Raw genomic sequence first — 10286 nt, forward strand, 5'->3', positions numbered from 1 at the left:
CCATTTGGGAGCTTTGAGTGCCGATATACGGAAGGAGGGTAGACAGCTTGGTTTTGAATGAACAATGGCGGTGGTACTTTGGCTTGGTTTTAGGGGTATGCTATGGAGCAGGGTACTGCGGGAGGTACACAACAGCGTGAGTTTAGATAGGGCTCCAGATATTTTGGTTTTATACGCTGGTGGGAACGATTTGGGGGTGCAGTCTTTTCGGGAATTGGTTAGAGATATAAAGCAGGATTTGTTGTGTTTGTGGGTTTTGTATCCCGGTCTAACTGTTGTTTGGTCGGAAATTGTGCCACGGACACGGTGGCTGAACATGCGGTCTTGTGTCAAGATCAACAAGGCCAGGATAACAGTGAACAGGGCAGTGTCGTCTTTCGTGTCACGGAATGTGGGTGTAGCCGTTCGGCATTTTGAATTGGAAAAAGGGGAAGGCGGTTATTGGTTGGCTGACGGCGTTCATTTGAATGCGGGTGGCAGTGATTTTTGGGCTCTGGGTCTATAGGATGGTATTGAAAGGGCCATAGCTTTTCGGTTTGGTGGAGTCTCGGGCCTTTGAGAGGTTCAATGGCCCTCGTTGTGGCGGCTGGGGGGAGTCCTTGGAGTTGGTGGAAATTGGTTTGTGGGATCCATTGGCATATGCGTCCGCTGTTTTTCGGAGTTCAGCAGGTTTCGGATCTGGTGAATTGTGGAGGGGATTTTTGGCTGGGGTGGTCGAATCCCTGAGAAGTTTATCGTGAACAGTGAAACTTTTCAGTTTCTTGGTGCTCCCGAGTCAGGGTGGTAACGGCTGGGAGTAAATCGGTGTTACTGTTATGTTCACGATTATGTTTTGGGACTCCTCCTAGTAGAAGAGTTAACATATTATGTGTAATTATTTAATTGGTATGTTAAAATAAAGGCTGCTGTGGCCAAGTTATTCCAAAGAAATTATTGCCATGTGTTCTTTGTGTGAATGGGAATATGGGTATTGGGCAATAATTGGGTGGGTGGGGTTATAAGGTGTGGGTGGGGGTAGGGGTGTTGGTATGCCCCAAGGACTCGACAATGCCAGTGTCATTTCCCAGTGTCTGGGGGACAGCACTATTGAAGCCAGAGCAGTGTGAAACGGTTGTTGGTTGGATAGCGGATAATGCTTCCAGTCACTAAGCCACCACCACCACCTTGTCTTCCACATGGTCAAGTCTGAGTAGCCGTGAATGTGGCCAGCATATTCCTCACCCTGATCCTCCTTCCTCCCACCATGCCGAGTGCCCTGAGACAACTAATCCCACACTTGGACACTCTGAAGAGCTGTTCAGTTTTCCATTTCAAGATTCAGAAACCTCTGCCGGTCAACTTGAAGTGGGGAAAGATGAGATCGCATGTAGAGCTGCCCAAAGCTTTGACCAGCCCCGGTCACACAAAGGCGATAGTGGGAAATTGTCACCAGAGGTGGATGATGATGAGACACAATTGCGAGAAGTTCAGGAGGAGGAGCAGGGTGCGGATATGGAAGATGAGGTGGTGGATGACATAGTTACTGACCCAACCTGGCAGGAGCACATGCATAGCGAGGACAGCAGCACAAATGGGGAAGGAGGCATATCCCCCCAACAGGCAGAAAGAAGCAGTGCGGTGGCCACAGACAGAAGGCGTGCATCCGTTCCCCGTAACGCAACATGAGTGAAGTTGCCATTCCACTTGTGAGATCTTCCCGAGTCTGGCTATTTTTTTAAGACTCTGCCGATAACCCCAAACAGGCCATTTGTAGCACCTGCCATGCCCTCATCAGCAGGGGTAGCAAAACAACCAGCCTGACCACCACCAGCATGATCAGGCACATGCAAGCAAAGCACCTGATTTTGTGGGCCGAACCCCAGGATCCAGGACAACTGTTGTGAATTCTGTGGCTGAGTTCACTTCTGTGGTCACAAGTGGTATTGCAGTCTCTGGGCTTCCTCCCTCAGGTGTTTTGGTGAGCTCGTTGGCTGCCTTGCTATTTAGCTCCACCTGAGTCTGTCTTCCTTGCTCCTTGTCAATGTTCCAGTGTTGGATCTGAGCTACTGCATCTTTCCTTGGGCCTGCTGCTCTGCTAGATAAGTGCTTCTAGTTTGTTTTCTGTTTTTTCTGTCCAGCTTGCTATTATCTTTTGCTGGAAGCTCTGAGAAGCAAAGGGGTGCACCGCCGTGCTGTTAGTTCGGCACGGTGGGTCTTTTTGCCCCTTTGCGTGGTTTTCGTTTTAGGGTTTTTTGTAGACTGCATAGTTCTCTTTGCTATCCTCGCTCTGTCTAGAATATCGGGCCTCACTTTGCTGAATCTATTTCATTCCTACGTTTGTCTCTTCATCTTGCTAACAGTCATTATATGTGGGGGGCTGCCTATTCCTTTGGGGTATTTCTCTGAGGTAAGTCAGGCTTGTATTTCTATCTTCAGGCTAGTCAGCTCCTCAGGCAGTGCCGAGTTGCATAGGTAGTGATAGGCGCAATCCACTGCTGCTTATAGTTGTGTGAGGATAGATCAGGTACTGCAGTCTACAGAGATTCCACGTCTCAGAGCTCGTCCTATTGTTTTTGGTTATTGCCAGATCTCTGTATGTGCGCTGATTACTGCACGCTGTGTTGCCTGATTGCCAGCCATAACAGACAACTGCCTGCTGGTCACACCACTGATTCTTCCACTGTTTTGCGTAGAAACCAATCCCCAGAACACTGTGCATGTAAAGATGCCTCTAGCACTGCACCTGCTGTGGCCCAAAGTCAAGCAGCACCATCAGCAAGCCCATCCACGTCCTTGTCCCAGCACAGCGTTCAGTTGTCTATAACCCAGTCTTTGGAATGCAAGTGGAAATACCCAGCCAACACCGCACAGGCCACAGTCCTCAATTCTAATATTTCTCTTCTGCTTGCGCTAGAAATGCTGCTTGTTGAGATGGAAGCTTTCCGTAACCTGATGGCGGCAGCCATCCCAAGGTACTTGGTCCCCTGTCACCACTATTTCTCCCAGTGTGCAGTATCAGCATTACACCAGCATGTGTCGCACAACATTACCTGTGCCCTCAACAATGTTGTTACCCTGAAAGGCAACCTAACCATGGACATGTGGACAAGTGCTTGTGGGCAGGGACGGTACATTTCAATGACGGCACACTGGGCTAACATAGTGGAAGCCGGGACCCAGTCGGACCTTGGGATGGAACACATCCTCCCCATGCCGAGGATTGCTGGCCCTACGTCAATCAGGGTTGCCCCCACAGTCTACAGCTCCTGCACTTCCTCCTCTTCAGCCTCCATGTCTGAAATCAACACATCTGTCAGAAGCTGGAAGCACTGCAGCACTGCCTCAGCCAAGCGGCAACAGGCTGTTCTGAAGCTAATCTGCATAGGTGACAAACTGCACAATGTAGAAGAGTTGTGGACAGCGCTGAAAGAGCAGTCAGATGTTTGGATGACACCGCTGAGCCAATAGCCAGGCATGGTTGTGTGTGACAATGGCCGTAACCTGGTGGCGGCTCTGAGGCAAGGTGAGTTCACACACGCACCTTGCTTGGCCCATGTGCTTAACCTCATGGTTCAACGTTTTCTGAAAAGCTACCCGTAGCAGCCGGATCTGCTAGTGAAAGTGTGCCATCTGTCTGCCCATTTTAGAAAGTCAGCTACAGTTTCAGCCACCCTTGCCATGCTTCAGCAGCGGTTTCAACTTCCAGCTCACTGACTGTTGTGTGATGTCCCCACGTGCTGGAACTCTACGCTGCATATGTTGGAAAGGATTTGTGAGCAGAAGAGGGCCGTTATTGACTACCAACATCAACAAGGCCATCGAATTTCAGTTCAGACTCTGCACATAAGAATTTAGCAGTGGACATGAATGTCAGACATATGTAACATCCTCCAAAACTTTGAGGACTGCACCAAGGTGGTGAGAGGCAATGACGCCATAATTAGCATCATCATCCAGCTTCTCAGCATTCTGAAAAACTCTCTGCTCACAATCAAAGAGGATGCATTGCAGGTGGAGCATGAGGACATGGAGCAAGGAAACATACAGGGGGATTACACTCAGCCCAGCCTCATGTCTTCTCAACATTGTTAGGCAATGAGGAGGAGGAGTCAGAAGAACAGGAGCTACTTTCATACACTATAGATGGTACTACAAACACATCTTTATTAGCTTCTGTTCAGTGGGGATGGCCTGAGGACAGGGAGGAGGAGGCTGAGGATGAGGAGGACAGCATGGTATGTCGTTGTGTTAGTGAGGACACGGAAGTCTTGCCTGTTAGCAGTCTGGCACGCATGGCTGACTTTATGTTGCTATGCATTTCACGTGACCCTCAGATTATCAAAATTTGGGGTGACAATCATTACTGGTTGGTGACACTTCTAGACCCACGCTACAAGGAGTACTTTCAGTCTCTTCTGCCTGAGGCAGAGAGGTGTACTAAAATGTTGCAGTACCACAGGGCCCTTGTAGCGGAATTACTTAGAAAATTCCCATGTGAGAACACTGGCAGCAGACATCAGAGTTTGTTGTACAACCAAGGAGTCCAAGCGAGAGAGACAGAAGTACAATCCAGCTCAGGCAGGGGAACAATGGCCAAGTTCTGGGACAGTTTTCTCAGACCCTCCCATCGTGGCAGCACAGAGGCAAGGGGTGCTGTCACAAGAAGTGTAATGTTTGGGAAGATGGTGAGGGAGTACCTTGCAGATTGTACAAACGTCCTCCGTGATTCCTCTGTGCCTTTTAATTATTGGGTATCCAAGCTGGACACGTGGCATGAACTGGCTCTCTGCGCCTTGGAGTTCCTGGCCTGCCCTGCTGCTAGTGTTCTGTCAGAGAGGGTTTTTATTACCGCTGGTGGAATTATAACAGATAAGCGCATCCGCCTGTCAACTGAAAATGCTGACAGGCTGACGCTTATAAAAATGAACAAGGTCTGGATTGAGAAAGGCTTCTGTACACCACCAAGTGAAAACAGCGAAACATAACCTCAAAAACATTCTGTCTTTTGGGGAGGTGTATTTTCTGCACCTCTTCACAACCACACATGGGTATACGCTTCCAGATTTGGTCTGTTTGTTTTTATCCTCCTCCTTATCCTCATCCTCCTCATCCAGAACCACTATATCACCAGGGTGAACGTGGTCTGTATGGTGCATTTTGGCCAAGGGTGCTGTGATGGCACTCTTTTATTTTTTTAAAAAAGGACAACACGTTGGGAAATTGGGCATGACATTACATTCGGCCAACTTCTCAACTCAGTCTCCTGCAATCTGTCCTGTACCTGCCAGTAGATCACCAGGGTGAACATGCTCTGTACTGTTATAGGCCAGTGAATTTTTGACAAGGGGGCTGTGATGGCACTCTTTTATTTTTTTTAAAAATGGACCCCACATTGGGGCATTGGGCATGACATTACATTGGGCCGACTTCTTAACTCGGTCTCCTGCAATCTAAAATGTACCTGCCACTAGATCACCAGGGTGAACAGGCTGTGTACGGAGCACTTTGGCCAAGGGGGCTGTGATGACACTCTTATTTTTTTTAAAATGGACCCCACATTGGGGAATTCGGCATGACATTTCATTGGGCTGACTTCTTAACTCGGTCTCCTTCAATCTAAAATGTACCTGCCAATAGATCACCAGGGTGAACGTGCTCAGTACTGTTATAGGCCGTTGAAGTTTGGGCTAGGGGCATGCGATGGCACTAGTGTATTTTTTAAGAAGGTACCCCCTTTGGGGAATTGTTTGGCAGATCATGCACTACATTACAAGTTTCAGAGACCCACACCACTACATTGTCCCTAATTGTTAACTCTGTCTCCTGCAATGTCTCTTCCTTATCTCCAACGACATGACCTGGGTGAACATGCTTTGTACTGTTATAGGCCCGTGAATTTTGGGCACGGGGCTGTAAAGGCACTATTCCATTTTGTAAGAACAGGACCCCACATTGGGGAATTGGGCATTACATTACATTGGGCCTACTTCTTAAGTCTGTCTCCTGCAATGTGTCCTTTAACTGCCACTAGATGACCAGGGTGCATGTAACATAGTAACATAGTAACATAGTTAGTAAGGCCGAAAAAAGACATTTGTCCATCCAGTTCAGCCTATAGTCCATCATAATAAATCCCCAGATTTACGTCCTTCTACAGAACCTAATAATTGTATGATACAATATTGTTCTGCTCCAGGAAGACATCCAGGCCTCTCTTGAACCCCTCGACTGAGTTCGCCATCACCACCTCCTCAGGCAAGCAATTCCAGATTCTCACTGCCCTAACAGTAAAGAATCCTCTTCTATGTTGGTGGAAAAACCTTTTCTCCTCCAGACGCAAAGAATGCCCCCTTGTGCCCATCACCTTCCTTGGTATAAACAAATCCTCAGCGAGATATTTGTATTGTCCCCTTATATACTTATACATGGTTATTAGATCGCCCCTCAGTCGTCTTTTTTCTAGACTAAATAATCCTAATTTCGCTAATCTATCTAGGTATTGTAGTTCTCCCATCCCCTTTAATAATTTTGTTGCCCTCCTTTGTACTCTCTCTAGTTCCATTATATCCTTCCTGAGCACCGTTGCCCAAAACTGGACACAGTACTCCATGTGCGGTCTAACTAGGGATTTGTACAGAGGCAGTATAATGCTCTCATCATGTGTATCCAGACCTCTTTTAATGCACCCCATGATCCTGTTTGCCTTGGCAGCTGCTGCCTGGCACTGGCTGCTCCAGGTAAGTTTATCATTAACTAGGATCCCCAAGTCTTTCTCCCTGTCAGATTTACCCAGTTGTTTCCCGTTCAGTGTGTAATGGTGATATTGATTCCTTCTTCCCATGTGTATAACCTTACATTTATCATTGTTAAACCTCATCTGCCACCTTTCAGCCCAAGTTTCCAACCTATCCAGATCCATCTGTAGCAGAATACTATCTTCTCTTGTATTAACTGCTTTACATAGTTTTGTATCATCTGCAAATATCGATATTTTACTGTGTAAACCTTCTACCAGATCATTAATGAATATGTTGAAAAGAACAGGTCCCAATGCCGACCCCTGTGGTACCCCACTGGTCACAGCGACCCAGTTAGAGACTATACCATTTATAACCACCCTCTGCTTTCTATCACTAAGCCAGTTACTAACCCATTTACACACATTTTCCCCCAGGCCAAGCATTCTCATTTTGTGTACCAACCTCTTGTTCGGCACGGTATCAAACGCTTTGGAAAAATCGAGATATACCACGTCCAATGACTCACCGTTGTCCAGCCTATAGCTTACCTCTTCATAAAAACTGATTAAATTGGTTTGACAGGAGCGATTTCTCATAAACCCATGCTGATATGGAGTTAAACAGTTATTCTCATTGAGATAATCCAGAATAACATCCCTCAGAAACCCTTCAAATATTTTACCAACAATAGAGGTTAGACTTACTGGCCTATAATTTCCAGGTTCACTTTTAGAGCCCTTTTTGAATATTGGCACCACATTTGCTATGCGCCAGTCCTGTGGAACAGACCCCGTCGCTATAGAGTCCCTAAAAATAAGAAATAATGGTTTATCTATTACATTACTTAGTTCTCTTAGTACTCGTGGGTGTATGCCATCCGGACCCGGAGATTTATCTATTTTGATCTTATTTAGCCGGTTTCGCACCTCTTCTTGGGTTAGATTGGTGACCCTTAATATAGGGTTTTCATTGTTTCTTGGGATTTCACCTAGCATTTCATTTTCCACCGTGAATACCATGGAGAAGAAGGTGTTTAATATGTTAGCTTTTTCCTCGTCATCTACAACCATTCTTTCCTCACTATTTTTTAAGGGGCCTACATTTTCAGTTTTTATTCTTTTACTATTGATATAGTTGAAGAATAGTTTGGGATTAGTTTTACTCTCCTTAGCAATGTGCTTCTCTGTTTCCTTTTTGGCAGCTTTAATTAGTTTTTTAGATAAAGTATTTTTCTCCCTATAGTTTTTTAGAGCTTCAATGGTGTCATCCTGCTTTAGTAGTGCAAATGCTTTCTTTTTACTGTTAATTGCCTGTCTTACTTCTTTGTTTAGCCACATTGGGTTTTTCCTATTTCTAGTCCGTTTATTCCCACAAGGTATAAACCGCTTACAGTGCCTATTTAGGATGTTCTTAAACATTTTCCATTTAATATCTGTATTCTTATTTCTGAGGATATTGTCCCAGTCTACCAAATTAAGGGCATTCAGTGTTTTTGTGACTCCCTGACAAGTCCCCCTAGTGAAAGACAGGTGAAACTGCACAATATTGTGGTCGCTATTTCCTAGATGCCCGACCACCTGCAGATTTGTTATTCTGTCAGGTCTATTAGATAGTATTAGGTCTAAAAGTGCTGCTCCTCTGGTTGGATTCTGCTCCAATTGTGAAAGATAATTTTTCTTGGTTATTAGCAGAAACCTGTTGCCTTTATGGGTTTCACAGGTTTCTGTTTCCCAGTTAATATCCGGGTAGTTAAAGTCCCCCATAACCAGGACCTCATTATGGGTTGCAGCTTCATCTATCTGCTTTAGAAGTATAAAGCCAAACCAAATAGAACACTCTAAATATTCTGCCCATGAGTTGCGTCTAGGGTTGAGCGAAACGGATCGTTCATTTTCAAAAGTCGCCGACTTTTGGCAAAGTCGGGTTTCATGAAACCCGATCCGACCCCTGTGCGGGGTCGGCCATGCGGTACGCGACTTTCGCGCCAAAGTCGCGTTTCAATGACGCGAAAAGCGCCATTTCTCAGCCAATGAAGGTAAACGCAGAGTGTGGGCAGCGTGATGACATAGGTCCTGGTCCCCACCATCTTAGAGAAGGGCATTGCAGTGATTGGCTTGCTGTCTGCGGCGTCACAGGGGCTATAAAGGGGCGTTCCCGCCGACCGCCATGTTACTGCTGCTGATCTGAGCTTAGGGAGAGGTTGCTGCCGCTTCGTCAGAAGCAGGGATAGCGTTAGGCAGGGTCCATTAACCACCAAACCGCTTGTGCTGTAGCGATTTCCACTGCCCAACACCACCTTCGGTGTGCAGGGACAGTGGAAGCTACATTTTTTTTTCCCCTCAGCGCTGTAGCTCATTGGGCTGCCCTAGAAGGCTCCCTGATAGCTGCATTGCTGTGTGTACGCCGCTGTGCAAACCAACTGCTTTTTTCAAAGCACAAATCCTCTTGTTCCTTCCTTTCTGCACAGCTATCTTTTTTGCTTGTCCACACTTTTTATTTAATTTGTGCTTCAGTCCACTCCTTATTGCTGCCTGCCATACCTGGCTGAGATTACTGCAGGGAGATAGTAATTGTTGGACACTCCCTGTTTTTTTTTTTTTGTGGGAGATTAAGATTGACATTTCTGCTAGAGTGCCATCCCTGTGTGTGCCATCTCTCACTCAGTGGGCCATAGAAAGCCTATTTATTTTTTTGCTTGATTTGGGTTATAAAATCTACCTGAAAAAATCACTACATCAATCAGTGGGAGAAAAATATTGGCCTCAGGGCTTGTGTGCCACTCTTGACTCCTGTGTGTGCCATCTCTCAGTCAGTGGGCCATAGAAAGCCTATTTATTTTTTTGCTTGATTTGGGTTCTAAAATCTACCTGAAAAAATCACTACATCAATCAGTGGGAGAAAAATATTGGCCTCAGGGCTTGTGTGCCACTCCTGACTCCTGTGTGCATCATCACTCACTCAGTGGGCCATAGAAAGCCCTTTTTTTTTTTTGCTTTATTTGGGTTCTAAATTCAACCTGAAAAAATCAATAAATCAATCAGTGGGAGATTAATATTGGCCTTTGGGCTTGTGTGCCAGTCCTAAGCGTGCCATCTCTCTCTCTCAGATAGTGGGCCATAGAAAGCCTATTTATTTATTTTTTTATTGGGTTTATAAATTTTCCCTGGAACAAAAAAAAAAAAGTGGGAGATTAATATTGGCCTCTGGGCTTGTGTGCCAGTCCTGAGCGTGCCATCTCTCTCACAAATAGTGGGCCATAGAAAGCCTATTTATTTTTTTGCTTGATTTGGGTTCTAAAATCTACCTGAAAAAATCACTACATCAATCAGTGGGAGAAAAATATTGGCCTCAGGGCTTGTGTGCCACTCCTGACTCCTGTGTGCATCATCACTCACTCAGTGGGCCATAGAAAGCCCTTTTTTTTTTTTTTTTTGCTTTATTTGGGTTCTAAATTCTACCTGAAAAAATCAATAAATCAATCAGTGGGAGATTAATATTGGCCTTTGGGCTTGTGTGCCAGTCCTAAGCGTGCCATCTCTCTCTCTCAGATAGTGGGCCATAGAAAGC

This window comes from Ranitomeya imitator, chromosome 10, assembly GCF_032444005.1.
Source record: "Ranitomeya imitator isolate aRanImi1 chromosome 10, aRanImi1.pri, whole genome shotgun sequence".
NCBI lineage: Eukaryota > Metazoa > Chordata > Amphibia > Anura > Dendrobatidae > Ranitomeya > Ranitomeya imitator.